This window comes from Lissotriton helveticus, chromosome 4_1, assembly GCF_964261635.1.
Source record: "Lissotriton helveticus chromosome 4_1, aLisHel1.1, whole genome shotgun sequence".
Classification (NCBI taxonomy): domain Eukaryota; kingdom Metazoa; phylum Chordata; class Amphibia; order Caudata; family Salamandridae; genus Lissotriton; species Lissotriton helveticus.
The window spans coordinates 590,501,853-590,523,262 of record NC_136063.1 but is presented as its reverse complement, the minus strand read 5'-3'; the positions used below and the strand labels follow the sequence as shown (position 1 = coordinate 590,523,262).

Below are 21,410 nucleotides of genomic sequence, written 5' to 3'. Positions count from 1 at the left end.
GTAAATAGCGACCAAAAATTGCGAATTCGCAATGTAAAAATGGTTAATGAATTGCATTTAAGGAATCTCAAATAGAGATTCCTTAAATGCATATCCTCGCAAATGTTCGAATTCTTTATTAGCGAATTTTGCATTTGGGATGATGAATCCCAAATGCAAAAATTGCACACGCAAAGGGCCAGATTCTCAGAATCTGGCCCTTTGCGAGCGCAATTGAGCTTGATGAATCTAGCTGTTTTTTCCTAATTTCCATGAATTGCTTTTTCATCCTTGTACTATACACAGTTTTGTCTGCACTTGATTTTCCATTATTCTTTTCTTCATTAGTAGTTTTTTTTTGTTGCTGAATCCACTAAAGACATTTTTCTGTTTCTGAACACTACTCTTAGGGGCCGATTAGGATCGCGGTGAATCCGCATCCTCTGGGCTGGAGGAAGCCACCGCCGGCCCGGAGGATGCGGATTCACCGCTGCGGAGGCTCCAAAGACCCACCGCCAGATTAGGATGGCTGGTGGGTCAGGAAGACCGTCCGCCGCTTTTCCACCGCGGTCGCATTCCGACCGCGGCGGAAAAGCTCTGATATGGTGGCGATGTCTATCAGACACCGCGCAGCCATATTAGGATGGTGCAGAAGACATGCTTTTCCGCGGCGGCTTTTCCGCTGTGGAAAAGCATGTGGTCTTTCATTTTTGGGGGCTCGTTGCGAGCTCCCAGGCTGTTGGGGGTGGGGGGTGCACATGGGGGGTACCTATGGTACCCCCTGCATATGCATGCACAAAGTGGCAGGCACCGCTCGGTGCCTTCCGCTTTGTGCATGCATATGCAAAGCATGCACTTTTAACCTTGCGGCGGGCGCTGCTTCAAGCAGCACCCACCGCAATGTTAAACATAGGGTATGTGACCGCCAGGGTGGCGGTCACATCCTAATCTGCATGGAGGGAACGCCGCAGCCCCTGCGTACGTTCCCTCCACCTCGGGGGTGTCCGTCCACCATCCTAATAGGCCCCTTAGTCTCCTGCTCTTACCAGGACTTTCTTTCTGTTTGTTAAGACATCTCTCTTCATGTAAATCTTCTTGGTGAGTATCCTTCAAATACACACTTTTCTTTCGTTGCTTTCTCTTTTGGTACTTCGTTGGCATGATGCAGTATTTTTTGTATCGATAAACACAACCTATAATAAAAAAATATATATAACATTACAACAAAAAAATATATCAAATATTCTATTATATTATTTACAAGAACAGAGGGAGGAGTATGAGGACAAACCTCGGAGTATAAAAATAAGAGGACTTACAACAAAAGAACAAGGAGTATGAAGCAAGGAAAATTTAATAAAAAATGAGAGTATAAATAGACAGTACAATATAATGGAATATAGAAACAGCCGCGGCCCGTGGAGGGAGTTGCGATGGGGCAGGCAGGTGGGGCGGAGGAGGGGCAGGGTCAGGAGTGATAAACAACGGAATCTGGGAGCATATTACCAACAAGTAGCGATATTTATCGCTAAATAGGGTTAGCGATGATTTTTTTATCGCTGCCTATCGCTGGATATGTTAGCGGAGAAAACATGCTATTAGCAACGTTTTTCTCCATTGTGCTAAAATATCCAGCGATAGCGGCGAAATGCGTGAATATCGTTGAGAATACAGCGATATTCACGCATTAGAGATGAAATGGTCTTAGCCATGTTATTCACCTGCCATTGGATAACATGGCTAAGAACTGGTCTGGGCAGGTGTTAGTATTTGGAGATATTCCCAGTTAGCGCAAATATTTCCAATGGTACGCCTGCCTTGCTAATAGGAGACTGCTTTCAGTCGCTAACTGGTTGGGTACGCCCACTTTGCACGTCAATAGCGATAAACATTGCTGACATGCAAAGCGGGCCCCAAACTGCTCGCTATCGCCTAAAAGCTGTCGCTAACATCAGTTAGCGACAGGTTGCTAATAGGGCGATAGAGTTATCGCCGCTTAGCGGCCGAAAACAGTCGCTAAATCACTGATAATTGCCTATCGCCCCCTTTGGTAATATGCCCCCTGGATCATTGCAGGTAAGTAAACAATTAAATTAATAAATTGAATTTCGGGACATACTATCAACAAAAGGCGTTTTTATCGGCAGGAAAATGCCGATAAAGCGTCGATAATGAGCTTGATAATATGCTCTTGAGAATTCCCATACCAGCCCAGGTTAACACTAGAACTTGGGCTTCTATAGCAATTTACAAGAAGCTATTATCAAGCCCATTTTCGCCATTTTATCGGCAGTTTCATGTCCATAAAACGTCGATAATTTTAACACTGGTCCTTAATAATATGCCCGTCAGTGCCATATTATCAGTAAAGGGCAATACATTATCGCCGCTTTTACCGGCAGGAAACTGCCACTAAAGCAGCGATAATGGTCTCGATAATATATCCTTGTGAATTTCTATAGAAGCCCAGGTTAACACCATAACCTGGGTTTCTATGGGAATTCACAAGGATATATTATCGAGAGCATTATCACTGCTTTACCGGCAGTTTCCTGTCGAGAAAAGCGGCGATAATGTATCGTCCTTTATTGATAATATGGCCCATAATCCCTAATGTACAGAGGCACAAAATGATATTAAAGAAAAAAACATAACAGCATGCATTATAGCAAAACACATTTACTACTATAAAACGTTTTACAACAAATGAATATAGGAGCATATTATCAATACAGGCGATAACATTATCAACACTTTATCGGCAGTTTCCTGCCGATAAAGTGGCGATAATTGTATCGCCAAGTCTTGATAAGATGCCCCATAATTCGTTAATGTACAAAGATACACCGCACAGACGCACTCCCATACAACTTTTCAACTCACCTTTCAAATTGAATTCTAGATTAACAAGAATACCACTCACATAGTGGATATTCTTCTACAAAATCTCTGGAGTTCAGTGTTTGCAGCACAACCATCAAATTGAACATTTTCCCTCTCATTTTACGCATACATACATATAAATAACCAATTAAAATCCTGTTCACATTAATTCAAAAGAAAACACACATTTCTATTGGTTTAACATTCCAAAGCTTTCAAACTAATAGAACTTTCAACCCTTCCCCGTTCCAGAATCTGTCAGTTACCATAGAAACACTTCAGGGAACACCTAACTCAGCACACAGGTGAAAAGTTCATCTTACATTGTTGTGAATTAAAACAGCAAGTGTGCTTGACTGGAGAATATACCAGCTTATCTTATGTAACATTCTTTTTTATCACTTTTTCTTAACCAATAAAAATAAGGCTTTTAAAAAACAGAAACATGGAACCTAGTTTTCTGTAAAATGTTGTCATACAACCAATCATTTCTTTTCTTTTTTTGAAAACTGCATGTTGTCCACCATTTTAGAAAAATCTTACTTTTGAAACTAGCATTTCATTTACAGACGCCATCGGAGTGCATCCAGACCTCTCTTCAAAATGCTTACAGTGTGGATTGTAGGACACAGCTATATTTTCTGGAGTCAAAGGTACGCACAACAGAAAAGAATTCACAAGGACCTAGGTTTACCAAATGTAGACATTAAATGGATTGGACAAAGAGGATTAAAGTTGAACCAATTGATGCCATTGGTGAAATCCTTTATGCATCTCCAACACCCTGACCTCATAATTGTGCACTGTGGTGGCAATGACCTAGGCACTTTGACTGGGGTAGCTCTGGAAATGCTCATGAAGGACACCTTTGCCAATTGATGACACTGTTCCTGAGAACTGTCTTTGTATATTCTAATATATGCCAAAGGCAGAGATGGAAGCGGTCCAACCACTATTGTCCACAGTTTGAAAAAGCTAGGAAACATGTGAATAAATCTGTTTCTGCCTTTCTCCAAGACTACCGAATGTGGTTCATTTACAACAATAATCTGCGTTTCAATATGCATGGCATCTATAGGAGAGATGGTGTACATTTTACAGATGAGGGGAACAGAGTGTTCCTCATAAACTTAAGACTCTGCATCAGTACGAGTGCGCACTTCACCGAAGACAATTCGGAGTTCAGACCCGTTTTCAGTTGCTCTTTAGACATTCCTGAAGAGAAAGTGGAAATATTTCTGTGAGAGTTAAAGAACGTTGTTTGACAAGTTAGTGAGTAAGTAAACTTACCTGACATTATAGACAATATTGAATGTACTCAGTCGATGTATTTTCTCTAACTTAAAAGAAGAAACGATAAAATTCGTGTTAAGCAAGGTCTTAAGGGAAAAGAACACATTGAGTTAGGAATAGTAGAAAGACTTTTGAATTAAGAAGGACTAGTATTGAAAAACATAAGATATTGAAGGATTGACAGAATAGATAACAAGCAACTGCATAAAGAAAAGTTAGTAGAAGAATAGAAGGAAATTAATAATATACAAATTAGACAATTAACTGAGAGGCCTAGGTTAATGAATGTTAGGTAATTATTGGTTAAAAGCAGTGGGAAAAATAAAGAACCTTAAGCTACAAGGTTGCAGATAAATACTAGAAGAGAGGCTCGTTCGAAATTGGAAGGGGTAGGTAATTAGTAGGGTTAGACTAAGTTATAGATGAGGAATAGAGATAGAGTAAACACATGAAGTATTCAAAAAGTAGTGTGATAATGATGTCTAAATATACACAGATACACAGTGTTGTTCAGGACAATGAATAGTATCTTTTCTATTATAGTAAAACACATTTACGATTTTGGAAAGGGTAAGGTGAATAGACATATTCTACATTTTTTAGTAGTGTATTTTACTATAACAGCCTGAGTCTTTTCCTATAGTCATGAGGAGTGACTGCTTTCATATTTTAAGAAAAGCTAAGAACAGGATATCCTTATAAGTAATTATAGTTGTATAATTTTTCAAAGGACTAAAAGTCAACTAATGGAATGTTATTAGATAATGGTATTTATATAGTATTTTTTGTGGGCCAAAATAGGTGAAAACTGTAGTTTTGTATTATATATTACGAAAAGTGATAACATTAACTGTTTATATTTTTATACAAGGAGCAAGAACTATAAAGGAAAAATTATGGAAAGAGAACAGCCTCATACTCAGGAGATTTTGGATATTACTTTGAGTATAATTGAAGAACTAATCGTATCTGTCACAGGCAATGAGAGTGAAGAAGGGGAAATTAGTGCAACAGACATGAATTGTGATTTTGAAGTCGAAAGGTTTGATGCAGATTTCGTTGAAGTTTTAAATTATGTTGACATTTTAGAACACATTAAATCAGAACCTGATGACGAGGAAATTGATCTGAATGACATATATGATGAAGTTGTATTGGAATGTCTGTTAAATTATGAGATGTTACAAGAATAAATTTATTGTTGAAAAATAATAAAGGTTTGAGCACTATCTACTAATGTATTTATTGTACTAAAAGTGAAGCATTTATAGATTCAGTTATATATTCTTTAAATGTTTGTATTGATTTAAAATATGTAAAGTGGGTTTGAGGGTATCGATTGCTTAAAATCCGTATGGAGTATACATTCAGTCTTGTGTGCAGGTGCACGCTTGTGTTTTATGCCTTCAATTCCCCAGTCTGTATCCTTAGATTTCCACCAAACACCCTGACACTGCTGTTTTAGTATTGTAGTGAGCCACTCAGCAGTATGTTCTTTTTAATTGTACGGTGGTAAAACTGAAGCTGTAATACATTTAGTGAGGAACTTTCTTTGCAGAAGTGTAATGATCCAGTCAGTATCTAGATAGTCATGGATTAAAAGAGGATTTAGTGCATAGGCTGTTTCAAACCTCTATGGACTGTGGATGCACTGTTCTATGCACCAGCAAACTTATTTTTTATACGTTCAATTCCACAATGTGTATCCTAATACTTCCAGCAAACATTCTCACACTACAGTTTCAATATTGTAGTGAGCCATTCAGCAGTATGTGTTTATCTGTATACTGTGGCACAACTGAGGCTGTTATAAATTCAATCAGGTTCTTTCCTTGCAGTCTTATAATCATCCACTCACTATCTAAGTACTCATGCTATAAAATAGGCCTTAGGGCATAGACTGCTTCAAAACCCTTATAGACGATGTATGAAGTCTTCTAAGTAGTTGCAAAATTGTGTTTTATATGTTCAATTTACTAGTTTGTATCGGTTCACTTCCAGCAAACACTCTGTCACTGTTGTTTTAGTTTTATAGTGACTCATTCATCGGTATGTAGTAATCCTATCACTACATTAAAACACTAATGGGCATATATACAATAACTGGCATATCCCCAGGAATATGTCAGTTATTGTGCTCCGTGACACTACCACCAAGCATGCACCGTATTTACAACGCGGTGTACCATGGGACAAAAATGGCTCATATATGTGATGTAGCTGTGCTGTAAAGGTGGTGCATTGTTTGAGTTATGTTGGAAGTGCAACGTATCTCCAGCAATGGTCTGGAGGCCCTATGCTCAGACTGCTGTGTCAATCCTTACACCTGCTTCAAGTTAGTGCAGGGTTTTGACACAGCATGAGCGCAAAAGTGACAAAGTGAAATCTTGTAGATTTTAGTGAGCCACTTTTAGGGGGTGATCCTGCGCCGAAACGCCCCCCCTCCCCAACCCCATGTAGGAATGTCTCCTTCTGGTACAGGGATTTACAATGTGACGCACCTCCCAGATACGTCCCATTCTAAATGCCACATACCATGGCGCATCTTTTGCACCAGCGCTTCATCAGAAAAGTGATGCAACTGTGGTGTAAAAGAGGCACAAGGGTGTTGTAAATCTGCCCCTAACAAACACTTACAAATTCACCCAGGCAGATTCATAGCAGTGCATTCTTTTTTAATTTACTTTTGTTATTACTTTACATTAAATATATGAAAAGTAACTTTAAAAATAAAATGAATATTAGTATTTATATTACCTTTTAGAAAGAAATATACTAATTAGTATATTTCAAAATTATCATTTACAAATCCTTTAAAATTCACTGAAAAAACCATAGGTTTCACACACGTTATAGTTAGGAATTAGCATTTAAAAAACCTTAGAAATTCACTGAAAAAACCATAGGTTTCATCCATGTTATAGTTAGCTGGACATTTCTCTCATACTAAACCTTTGAAATTCCTCCGTTATAGTTAGCTCAGCTAACTATAACTTGCGCTCCCGCAATGCACTGCTGATGACGTCACATATTACACCACTCATGACATGGTCAGTGACATCATTCATGACATCACTGATGACATCTCAAATGACATCCCTGATGACATCACTGATGACATCATCCTTGTGGCAGACCTCCTCTCACTGTGATATAACCTTTGATACACACGATCAAAAATAGAAACTAACATTTAAAAAAAAATGGAGATAGCAATTCCAGTTAGAACAACCTATTCAGTAATTCCAAAATCTACATACACATCCACTCATTCACCAACAGTTCTATATAGTCACTCATACATGTACTCACTCATCATATGTACTCATACACCTATATATCCGGTTATACACCAACACTCATCTATAGAGTTACTCACACACATACTCAGACATGCAAATAAACTATCAAATATCCATTTACTTGCATATACAGCTATACACCCACCACTACACTAACTTCAACAGAATCGTAGACATACTTACTCTCTTAAACAATCACTTATAGAAACACATACTTATTTATCCAGGAAGTCTTGGAATCTCTCGCTCTCACATAAAATCACTTCTATACATCAATACTCACATATACTAGTTTAAAACATATGTACTTACTCATAAAGATACTATTGAGACAGTCATTCACACACTATCACACCCATACACACACTCATCCACCCATACAGTCATGCACACATGCTGTCTTGAAAACACATACAAACAGTGAGTCAGTCATTCATGCATCTGTGCGCTAAGTAATACACCTCACCGAACCGTATGAACACTCATTTTGGTACTCAAAAAAACAACTAATAACCCATATACACACTCATGTAGCTACTCACCAACCCATGCAGCCACTTATATACAAAGTGAGACACTGATACATATATTCAAATATTTAAAGATTACTCGCTAGTACACCTATACACTAAGATATACTTACTAAGTCAGTTATACAACCAATTTTACAAAAAAAAACATCCATTTAGACACTTATTTACTCGTTTATTCTTCCATCGACCTTTAGATATACATATATAAAAAATATTTATTTTTCAGAAAGATACACATTCACTGGATGATGTCATCAGTGATGTCATTAGGGATGTCATTTGAGATGTCATCAGTGATGTCATGAGTGATGTCACTGACCATGTCATGAGTGATGTAATATGTGACGTCATCAGCAGTGCATTGCAGACACGCGGATTGTGTGAGGATTGGCCTCGTAGCATAAGCGCACCGTCCCGATCACGCGCTCAATTCTAATTGGTTGTCAAGTGGTTGTAAACATTCGAAACCAGGAACTGTTGGCAGCCATTTTGTGCCTCGGTAGAAGCGAGGCTGAAGAAGTCAGTGGAATATGTGTGCAGAATAGGGGTAGGGTAGACACACCCTGACCCTCTAGTCCTGCTCAAGGTGTAACATAAGGACGCATAGGCAAACAAAGTAGGTATATATATATTTTTTTTTAAAGTCACAGGGTGCGCGTAGGATCCACGCATTTTGCCGTCGAAAAAAACGCATGTATTTTTGACATATACATCAAGCTTATGTGTTTAGATCTTGGGTGGCTCTAAAAAGAGCCCTTGTGTTTATTGAGATATTTTAGTACCTACAAGTAAGTACCGATGCAGATTCTAAAGTTCATGAGGAAGACTCTGTTCCCTTCATCTGTAAAATGCACACCATCTCGTTCCAATATGCATGGCATCTATCCATGCATATTGAAATGCAGAGTGTTGTGGTATATGGACCCCATTCTATGGTCTCGGAGAAAAGCTGGAACAAATTTATTCACATGGTTCCTAGCTTTCTCAATCTGTGAACCAAATTGATTGGACCAGTGCCATTTCTGCCTTTGGCATTTGTTAGAATAGACAAAGCCAGTTTGGGGGAAAAGTGACATCAGTTCTCCAAAGGTGTCCTTCATAAGCATTTCCAGACCTACTCCAGTCAAAGTGCCTAGGTCATTGCCACCACAGTGCGCAGTTATGAGGTCAGGGTGTTGGAGATATAAAAAGGATTTCACCAATGGCATCAATTGGTGCCACTTTATTCCAATCCATTTAATTTCTACGTTTGGTAAACCTAGGTCTTCGTGCATTCCTTTCTGTTCTGCGTACCTTTGACTCCAGAAAATAAAGCTGTGTCCCGCAATCCACACTCTAAGCATGTTGAACCACACTCTAAGCATGTTGAAGGGAGGTCTGGATGCACTCAGATGGTCTCTGTAAATGAAGTGAAAACTAAGATTTTTCTAAAATGGGAGATAAGATGCACTGTTGAAAAAAGAAAAGAAATGATTGGTGAATTGACAACATTCTACTCTTGAAACTAGGGTGCATGTTGTGTTTTTTAAAAGCATTATCCTTATTGGTTATCAGAAAGTGGTTGAAAAGAACATTACGTAGGATAAGGTGGTATATTGAGAAGTCAAGCACACTTGCTGTTTTCATTAGCAACATTGTGTGATGAAGTTTTGACCTGTGTGCTCAGTTAAGTGTTTGTGAAGTATTTCTATGGTGACAGGCAGAAGGCAGAATGGGGGTAGGGTTCAAATATATGTAGTTTGGAAAGGATTGAAATGTCTAACCAATAGAAATGTGTGTTTGGTTTTGAATTAATTTGGGAAGCAATTTGTTTGATGTGAAGGTGTATATGTGTTCAAAATATGAGGGAAACTCTGCCATTCAATGGTTCTGGTGAGAGGTGTTGAAAACAGAGATTCTGAATAAGAAAATCTGCTGTGTGACTGACATACTTCTTAATCTACAAAACAATTTTAAAGGTGAGTTATTAATTTGTGAGGGGATTTATATGGTGCATTTTGATTTTAATTAGAGTGATGTGTTTGTCCTGGTAAGGTGCAGGGAATACTTTTTTTTCTATAGAATTTTATTGTGAGTTTGTGTGCATTTAGAAAGTATTCTGAGATAAGCATGTGTTTATTTTATGGGTATACACACAGATAAATATGCTGTGATGTTGTCCCTGCTTGCAGGACCGGTCGCCCCACACACCGTGCGGCTCCCCCCCCTGAGTGCCAGGACCCCTGACCCCTCCGCTACTGCCGTGAGCCCTCAGCTACTGCCTCGCTCCAGCTGAGTGTCTGCCTGCCAGGACTGTTGCGTGTGACTTGTGCCAGTTTCTTTGTTTTTTTTCTTAGCCTGTGCCCCTGTATTTATTTTCCAGTCTCTCTGTTCCTGTCTTCGCTGTGCCCTTGTAATTTTACCGTCCCCGTGTGCCCGTGCCTGTTTCCCGCCGCTTCTCCCCCTCCCCGCTCCCCGCCGCTGCTCCCCAGTGGCCCGCCCCCTTTTTTATTATGTAGCCTGCCCATTGGCCACCCCGCTCCCGCCTCCCAGCTGCTCCTCCCTCCCACTTGCCCATTTATGGAGGTCGCCGCACGGTGGTGAGCTGTGACCTTGTCCCTGCTTGCAGGACCGGTTGCCCCACACGCCGCGCGGCTCCCCCTCCCCGTGAGTGCCAGGACCCCTGACCCCTCCGCTACTGCCGTGAGCCCTCAGCTGCTGCCTTGCTTCTGAGTGCCTGCCTGCCAGAACTGTTGCGTGTGACTTGTGCCAGTTTCTTTGTTTTTTTTCTTAGCCTGTGCCCCTGTATTTATTTTCCAGTCTCTCTGTTCCTGTCTTAGCTGTGCCCTTGTAATTTTACCGTCCCCGTGTGCCCGCGCCTGTTTCCCGCCGCTTCTCCCCCTCCCCGCTGCTGCTCCCCGGCGACCCGCCCCCTTTTTTATTCTGTACCCCGCCCATTGGCCACCCCGCTCCCGCCTCCCAGCTGCTCCTCCCTCCCACTTGGCCATTTATGGAGGTCGCTGCACGGTGGTGAGCTGTGACCTTGTCCCTGCTTGCAGGACCAGTCGCCCCACACACCGCGCGCCCCCCCCGTGAGTGCCAGGACCCCTGACCCCTCTGCTACTGCCGTGAGCCCTCAGCTGCTGCCTCGCTCCAGCTGAGTGCCTGCCTGCCAGGACTGTTGCGTGTGACTTGTGCCAGTTTCTTTGTTTTTTTTCTTAGCCTGTGCCCCTGTATTTATTTTCCAGTCTCTCTGTTCCTGTCTTAGCTGTGCCCGTGTCATTTTACTGTCCCCGTGTGCCCGCGCCTGTTTCCCGCCGCTTCTCCCCCTCCCCGCTCCCCGTCGCTGGTCCCCGGCGGCCCCGCCCCCTTTTTTATTCTGTACCCCGCCCATTGGCGACCCCGCTCCCGCCTCCCAGCTGCTCCTCCCTCCCACTTCGCCATTTATGGAGGTCGCTGCACGGAAGCGAGGCGGACGTGCGCAGCTGGGCACGCCGATTGTGCACCGAAGGCGCGCCAAAGGCAAACCCGTCTATGCCTGTCCACGCCTGGACCGCGCCCAGCGCCAGGACCCCTGGACCTCGACGATGCCAACGCTCCCGACGAACTTACGACACCGCCACCCTCAACGTACTCAACGCCGGCCGGAACCCCGCTTGCTACCGAGCCACCCCGAAACGCACCCACGGACCCTTCACCAGCCAGGCCTGCCAATTCACCTGCCTCCAAACCTGCACCGCACTCACCAAGCCGAGCTCCAGCAACAACCACCTCAAGTGCATCCTGATCAACACCCGCTCCGTCCACAGACACGCCATCGAACTCTGGAACCTCCTCGACTCAACATCACCAGACGTTGCCTTCCTCACAGAAACTTGGATGAACGCCTCCTCAGCCCCCAACATCGCCATCGCCATTCCAGAGGGCTACAAGATCACCCGGAGAGACCGCGTCAATCAAACCGGAGGAGGCATCGCCATAGTCCACAGAAACACCATCCGCATCACGACCAACTCCGACGACACCCTCACCGCCGCCGAGCACCTTCACTTCCAGATTCACACTGACCCCAAGACACCCTCAGAGGCACCCTCATCTACAGACCCCCGGGACCATGCACAAAATTCAGCGAAGCCATCGCAGACTTCGTCAGCCCGCACGCCCTCACCTCCACAGACTACATCCTCCTAGGGGACCTCAACTTCCACCTGGAGAACAACAAGGACTGCAACACCGCCGCCCTGCTGGACAACCTCGCCAACCTCGGACTCAAGCAACTGGTGAACACCCCCACCCATTACGCCACCCACACGCTCGACCCCATCTTTTCCTCAAGCAAGCACATCTCCTTCAGCCACTCAACCTGACTACACTGGACAGACCACAGCTGCGTCAACTTCAACTTTAGGAAAACCACGACCCACCACCACCCGCAACAGGTTCCCCGCAGAAGCTGGAGCAAGATCACCGCCGACCAGCTCACCACCGCCCTCTGCCAGAACCCGCCCACCAACACGACGGACTCCAACGAAGCAGCCCGCAACCTCACACAGTGGCTCACCAACTGCGCCGACGAACTCGCACCACTGAAGAATCCTCCCAGCAGACCCGGCAGCAGGAAAGCCTCGTGGTTTACCAACGACCTCAAAAACCCCAAGAAAACCTGCCGCACCCTCGAGAAAGCCTGGCGCCACGACCAGACAGCAGAACACATGACCGCCCTCAAGAACGCCACCCGCAAACACCACCAGCTGATCCGCACCACCAAGAAGACAACATTCAAAGAACGACTGGACAACAACACCCACAACAGCAAGGAACTCTTCAGCATCGTTAAAGAGCTCTCCAACCCCAGCGCCTGCAACAACGACATCACACCTTCACAAGACCTCTGCAACTCACTCGCCTCGTTCTTCCACCGCAAGATCGCCGACATACACAACAGCTTCGGCGCGCTGACCTCGCACCCAACCACCGAACCAACGCCCCCCACCACCACCCTCTGCACCTGGACCCCTATCAGCACCGAAGACACCACCTGCCTGATGAACACCATCCACTCCGGCTCCCCTACTGACCCCTGCCCACACCACATCTACAACAAAGCCGACTCCATCATCGCACTCCAACTCCGGAACATCATCAACAGCTCCTTCGCATCCGCCACCTTCCCGGAGAGTTGGAAACATGCCGAGCTGAGCGCCGTCCTGAAGAAACCCACCGCGGACCCCACGGACCTGAAGAACTTCCGCCCCATCTCGCTCCTCCCCTTTCCAGCCAAAGTTATCGAGAAGACCGTCAACAGACAACTCTCTGCCTTCCTCGAGACCAACGGATCCCTCGACCCCTCACAGTCCGGTTTCCGAGCAAACCACAGCACCGAGACCGCCCTCATCGCAGCCACCGACGACATCAGGTCCTTGCTTGACAACGGGGAAACTGCTGCCCTCATCCTCCTGGACCTCTCAGCAGCTTTCGACACTGTATGCCACCGCACCCCGATACAGCACCTCAGCAACACCGGAATTCAAGGAGCGGCCCTGGAGTGGATCATCTCGTTCCTCGACGGAAGAACTCAGAGAGTCCGTCTCCCCCCGTTCCGATCCGCGGTCACAGAAGTCATCTGCGGTGTCCCGCAAGGATCCTCACTCAGCCCCACCCTCTTCAACGTCTACATGAGCCCTCTCGCAGCCATCGCACACCAACACAACCTCAACATCATCTCCTACGCCGACGACACCCCGCTGATCCTCTCCCTCACCAACGACCCCGCCATCGCCAAAGCCAACCTCCAGGAAGGACTGAAAGACGTCGCGGAATGGATGCAGATCAGCCGTCTGAAACTGAACTCAGACAAGACGGAAGTCCTCATCTTCGGACCATCTCCCTCTGCCTGGGACGACTCCTGGTGGCCCCCTGCCCTGGGCACCGCACCCAAGCCAACGGACCACGCACGCAACCTGGGCTTCATCCTGGACTCCTCCCTCACGATGACCAAGCAAGTCAACGCCGTCTCCGAATCCTGCTTCAACACCCTGCGCATGCTCCGAAAGATCTTTCGATGGATCCCCACTGAAACCAGGAAGACGGTCACCCAGACCCTCGTCACCAGCCGTCTGGACTACGGGAACACCCTCTACGCTGGAACCACAGCCAAACTCCAGAAAAGACTCCAGCGCATTCAGAACGCCTCAGCATGACTCATCCTGGACATCCCTCACCACAGTCACATCTCTGCCCACCTGAAAGACCTGCACTGGCTCCCCGTCAAGAAGAGGATCCCGTTCAGACTCCTCACCCACGCACACAAGGCTCTCCACGACACGAGCCTGAAGTACCTCAACAGCGGCCTCACATTCTACACACCCACCCGCCAGCTCCGATCCGCCAGCCTCGCCCTCGCCTCCATCCCACGAATCTGCAAATCCACCGTCGGAGGAAGATCCTTCTCCTACCTGGCAGCCAAGACATGGAACTCCCTCCCCACTCACCTATGGCTGACCCTGGACCATCTCGCCTTCAGGAAACAACTCAAGACCTGCCTGTTCGAGCAGTAGCGACCCCCCCACCCCCCTCAGTGCCTTAAGACCCTTACGGGTGAGTAGCGCGCTATACAAATTCTATTGATTGATTGATTGATTGATTCTAATGTTTTGGTAGAATTAGAAACCAGTTTTTTTATGTATTTGCAAAATGAGTGAGGTTTCTACATTAAAATGCAGTACTCATTCTACACTCTGAAATGTGTTTTGGTAAAATAGAAGGGATAGTGTTGTTTGTCTAGAATCACATAGTGAGTCTGTGCATTTAGGAATCACTCTGAGAGAAGCATTTGGTAGTTTATGTGTTTTCAGACATGTTATTGGTTAAAGACATATTGTATTCTGACATTTTGGTAGAATTAGAAAATAGTCATTGGTTATGTGTTTCCAAAATGAGTTTAGTATTAATAGTAAAATGCAGTTCTGAAATATAGGGAATGTATGCTTGATGTTTTTGCATAACAATAAGTACATGGAGTCTTGCAGTGACACTTCCACCAGTATTATTTCCTACACTACCCAAACACCACTGCACTACTGTAAACCCTTAATCTACCTCCAGCATGAGTACCTACTGTACCTATTCACCAATTTATTACCCTAAACCTTAAATCTACCACAGCAGAACCTGTACATTACCCAAACACCAGTTTATTTCCTAGAACACTCCCGTACCATGGCCCCCCTACACTATACAAACACACTGCACTACCTTGAAGCCTAAAACGCTATCCCTAGGATGCTCTCCTATGGTACATAAATACCAGAGCTGTATGCTAGAACACTACCCCAGTATGACTCCATATACTACCTAATCACCATTTCACTACTCTAAAGCTTAAATCTATCACAGCAGGACCCTTTACACTACCCCAACACCACTATTGTATCTTACTACTGTATTTGTAAGAAATATTGTTATTTGTCTAGAATCACACAGTGAGTCTGTGCATTTAGGGTTCACTCTGAGAGAAGCATTTTGGCAGTTCATGTGTTTCCCGACATGTAATTGGTTAAAAACGTATTTTGCTCTCACATTTTGGTAGAATTAGAAAATAGTCATTGGTTATGTGTTTCCAAAATGAGTTTAGTATTAATAGCAAAATGCAGTTCTGAAATATATGGAATGTATGCTTGATGTTTTTGCATAACAATAAGTACATGGAGTCTTGCAGTGACACTTCCACCAGTATTATTTCCTACACTACCCAAACACCACTGCACTACTGTAAACCCTTAATCTACCTCCAACATGAGTACCTACTGTACCTATTCACCACTGTATTACCCTAAACCTTAAATCTACCACAGCAGAACCTGTACATTACCCAAACACCAGTTTATTTCCTAGAACACTCCAGTACCATAACCCCCTACACTATACAAACACACTGCACTACCTTAAAGCCTAAAACGCTATCCCTAGCATGCTGTCCTATGGTACATAAATACCAGAGCTGTATGCTAGAACACTACCCCAGTATGACTCCATATACTACCTAATCACCATTTCACTACTCTAAAGCTTAAATCTATCACAGCAGGACCCTTTACACTACACCAACACCACTATTGTATCTTACTACTGTATTTGTAAGAAATATTGTTATTTGTCTAGAATCACACAGTGAGTCTGTGCATTTAGGGTTCACTCTGAGAGAAGCATTTTGGTAGTTCATGTGTTGCCCGACATGTAATTGGTTAAAAACGTATTTTGCTCTCACATTTTGGTAGAATTAGAAAATAGTCATTGGTTATGTGTTTTCAAAATGAGTTTAGTATTAATAGTAAAATGCAGTTCTGAAATATATGGAATGCATGCCTGATGTTTTTGCAGAGAAATAAATACATGTAGTCTTGCAGTGACATTATCCCCAGTATGATTTTCTACACTACTCAAACACCACTGCACTACTGTAAACCCTTAATCTACCTCCAGCATGACCACCTACACTACGTATTCACCAATTTACTACCCTACACCTTAAATCTACCCCAGCAGAACCTCTTACACATACCAAACACCAGTTTATTTCCTACAACACTACCCTACCACAACCCCCTACACTAGAGAAACACCACTGCACTACCTTAAAGCCTAAAACGCTATTCCTATCATGATCTCCTATGGTACATAAACACCACTGCACTATGCTAGAACACTACCCCAGTATGACTCCCTATACTACCTAATCACCATTTCACTATTCTAAAGCTTAAATCTACCCCAGCAGAACCTCCTACACTACCCAAACACCAGTTTATTTCCTAGAACACTACCGTACCAAGATCCCCTACACTACACAAACACCACTGCACAACCTTAAACCCTAAAATGCTGTCCCTACCATGACGCTGTTCAGTACATAAACACCAACGCACTACCCTACAACACTACCCCAGCACAACCTCCTATACTACCTATTTACCAATGCACTACCCTAAACTCTAAAACACTATAACAGCACGACCCACTACAGTACCCAAACACCAGTGTAGTACCCTAAACTCTAAAACACTACCCTAGCACGACCTCCTACACGAATGAAACACTATTGCACTACCCTAAAAAACGACAGCAGCACAATCCTATATACTACACAAAACCCAGTGCACAACTCTAAACTCTAAATCTACACTTAGTATGACCCCCTATACTACATAAACACTACTGTACTACCCTAAACACTAAAACACTACCCAGCACGACCCTGTACACTACTCAAACACCATTCCACTACCCTAAACATTAAATCTATCTCACCACGACCTCCTACACTACCCAATCACGACTGCACTATCCTAGAACGCTACTCCAGCATGACCCCGTACACTACCCAAACACTACTGCACTACAGTAAAACACTACTCCAGCACGACTCCATACACTACACAAACACCACTACACTACCTTAAACTCTAAAACACTTTTGCTATTATGACCCTTTACACTACATAAATACCACTGCACTACCCTAGAACAGTAATTGATATGTAACAATCTAGGTAATCCTATAGAACTAATCAATGTCAAAGATATTAAATAGCAAGGAAATTAAGCTACAACAATATTATGAAGTTCCATGGTTTTATTAATAATTAAACAAACAGTCATGTTTCACAATATATTCAAGTTAAAAAATTCTACAATAGGAGAATTATCATACTAATAAAGACATTTTACATATTAAAACATTTTTTTAATAAAAATCCAATGAACGATATCGTAACTTGGCGTAGCAACGATGACAATCCACCTGATATGGGGATCTTTCTAGAGGAAACTATCCTATATACTTGTTAGATTTACTCCACTTTTGTCAATGAGTAGGATGCGGTATTTAAAATAACTCCCTGCCCAAAAAGATATGACAGGGCTCAAAACTTCCGGCGGCGGGACAACGGGGTTTCTGCACTCCAGGCGATGATGGAACAAAAGTGGAGTAAATCTAACAAGTATATAGGATAGTTTCCTCTAGTAAGATCCCCATATCAGGTGGATTGTCATCGTTGCTACGCCAAGTTACGATATCGTTCATTGGTTTAAATGATTTAAAGGTTCCGGACGGCGGGAATAACTTCATTATTAACTTGAATATATTGTGAAACATGACTGTTTGTTTAATTATTAATAAAACCATGGAACTTCATAATATTGTTGTAGCTTAATTTCCTTGCTATTTAATATCTTTGACATTGATTAGTTCTATAGGATTACCTAAATTGTTACATATCAATTACTGTTTTGTTTCCCTGGTCTAGGAATCTAATTCTTGTAGAATACAGGGGGTCCTTGTTACATATACACTAACTACCCTAGAACAGTACCTCAACACGACCTCCTACACTACTCAAACACTATTACACTACCCAGCATGACCCCCTACACTACACAAACACCATGGTATTATCTTAAATCCTAAAACACTATCCCTAGCATTATCCTGTACACTATATAAACAGCACTGCACTATCCTAGAACACTGTCCCATCAGGACCTTCTACACTACTCAAAGACCACTGCACTACCCTAAACCTTAAATCTACCCCCAGTACATCTACCTACACTACCGAATTACCAGTGCAGTACCCTAAACTCTAAAACACTACCCTAGCATGACCCCTACACTATTGAAACACTGTTACAGTACCCTAAACCTTTAATCTACGTCAGCTCAACATCCTACACTACTGAAATAGCACTGCACTACCCTATAACAGTACCTCAGCACGACTCCCTACACTAGAGAAACAACACTGCACTACTGTAAATTCTAAATCTGTACTGTTGCAAAACTATAGTGAGTGTTTATGTACTATGTAGAAATCTATTTACTAAAGTAAAAGTGATCCAATTATGAATTCACTCAGTGTCTTTCCTTATAGTATTGTTATCATTTAGTAAATATGCATGTAGTCATACAGTGCTTCAGGTTCTAGTGTTATGGAGTGCTTCAAACTGCTATGCATTATGTATGCAGTGCTCTTATCACCTTCACAGTTGTGCTTCAGGCCTACAGTTTTTTAGTCAGAATTTGTATGAAATGTGTTTGCATAGTAATACAAATTTATAATTTTTTAAAGTTTTTAATAAATACTTATTTTATGTTTATATTTTACAGATACTGTTTATCATCGTTAAAATAAAGTTATCATGCCGCAGAAAGAAAGAAGAAAAAGTCAGAAAAAGGATATTTATTTGAAAAAAACTCAACCACAAGTATTGGAAGACCAACAGAATGTGACTAAAAAGAGAACAATTTCTGGTAAGACTACAAAAGACTACATAAAAAAACATTACTAGATTCGAAAAAAAAATGCAAATGTGCAAAGCAGTGAAAATGTTACAAGCACAACAAAAAGTGCAAAGAATAGGAAAGGCAAAAAAGGCAATGTAATAATAAAAGAAGAGAAAATCAATATAAAGAAATTCGTCAAAAATTATTTTACAACAGAGTTGTCAATAATTTACTGAAACACACAAATAAATATAGAAAGATAACTCAATTTTATAAAAAGAAGAAGCATATCGAATCCATTGTTGAAAAGGCTTTTGAAGTAAAGAGGAAACTCTTAATTTTAGAATTGAAGAGAATTCGATCACTCGATAAACCAATCCATTTAATGAAGGCCAAAAGTAAGACGAAAAGAGTAATTAACAGAAGTAATTTTTGTGATTTATTTTAGGGCAATGGAAACACAGTTCAAGTTCACAGCCTTTTATTAACCCCTTCGATGCTCATGACGAGCTGAGCTCGTCATGAGGTATACCTCTAGGGTGCTCATGACGAGCTCAGCTCGTCATGATCAGACTGATCAACATTATGGCCCAGCACAGCAGGAGAATCGCTCAAGCAGCCAAGGTGTTAATGAACAGAGTTATTTACAGACCAATGATTTGTTGCATGCAGTTGACACCAGTGGTCGAGCTTATGAGGTTAAAAATGGTTGTCCAATTGAGAAAGAGCAAATGGTTCCTAGAAATGCAGAAGAAGTGATAGCTGATGAAGTTCCAGACAGACGTCCTAAAGCCCCAGTGTACACTTGGTATTGTAGTAGTATTTGTAGTGTACAACAAGAATCTATTGATAAATTACTTGATTTCTTACGAGAATATTGTAAAAAAAAGATGAGGTGTTGCAAGGACTAGACCCTTGCAGAGTGAGAAAACACACTGGTTTGCAAGGTCATTCTCTGGCTTGTCTTTCTAGGAAAGTATGTCAAAGTGTTTTTCACCATTTCAGGATGTTGGCAGTACATCATAATCAAATGCGGAAGTTAGTGAGAAGACTGTATTATGCAAAAAGTCCAGCACTAAAGTTAAATGAGTTGAACAGTGCTCTTTTACGTGTGTCAGATTCAGATGTGAAAAAGGTTTGTGATGATATTGAGTTTTGTTACTTTGGTCCAGAAGGAGAGAGTGAAGAAACTCAGACATTAATAGAAGAAAATGTTGTAGAGAATGTTGAACATAGTTGTACACACATTTTTGAAAATGAAATTACAAAGTTTAAGGTGATTTCAGGTGAAAGGCCAAATTCTTCTTGTATTTGTTGTCGCCGAACTCACTACAAAAATCAGACTAGGAGTTTTGATCTGTATTTAAAAAGTGAAGAAGAAAATAATGATAAGTGGAAGGAATTTGCTACTTATTTGTTGGTATAGAATTGTTTTGATTTGGGTTCTGATCAGCGTATTTGTAAATATTGTTATAACAAATTAGATGAGAATAGAATGCCTGCTAGAGCTGTGCATAATAATTTAGAGTTGGTTGATATTCCTCCAGAACTGACAGATCTATTCTAATTTAACGTGTGCACCCATTTCAGGCTATTGTTCGTATGGAGCCTAAAACAGGTAAATTGCCTCCTTCAGATTTACAAAGAGGATTAAAAGGAAGAGTTGTGTATTTACCGTTAGATTTAAAGAAAAATATTGAAACTATTGGTGTAGACAGTGTAGAAAGTGAACCACTAGTTATTCTTGTTAATTGTGTGTCAACTAAGAATAATAAAATCTGGTAGAAGTTAGAAGTTAGTGGATGTTAGGAAAGTGCAAAAGTCAACATTGTATATGATAAAAAACAATACATACTATAAGAATGTTTATATAGGAGAAGAAGAAATAGTTTTTTTTTTTTTTTTTGTTAAAGACTTTTATTGAGCAATCAAATAAAAATTACAAAGATGGGCCCACAACCACACGGGCTGGCCGCTAATAGCAACGCACAACATAAGAAGCAAACGATCACTTTTGTGGCCAGGCACATATCATATACCAAGTATTGCTCAAAGCATAGGACAGGACATAAAAATTTTCTGTATTAAACATAAAAACAACGAACTCTAAACAAGGCGAATGCACATTAATCAAGTCAGCCCAGAAGGCGGAGGGGAAGT

At 42.2% G+C, this 21,410-nt stretch overlaps 1 long non-coding RNA gene across 1 annotated transcript in view; it reads left to right on the top strand.

Moving 5' to 3' along the window:
• LOC144827250 (uncharacterized) overlaps positions 1-21,410 on the top strand; it is a 645,184-nt gene that overhangs the window by 549,440 nt on the left and 74,334 nt on the right. The window contains exon 4 of the long non-coding RNA XR_013610100.1: positions 19,134-19,277. This is a non-coding gene — a long non-coding RNA (uncharacterized LOC144827250). The remainder of the gene's footprint in view (positions 1-19,133; positions 19,278-21,410) is intronic.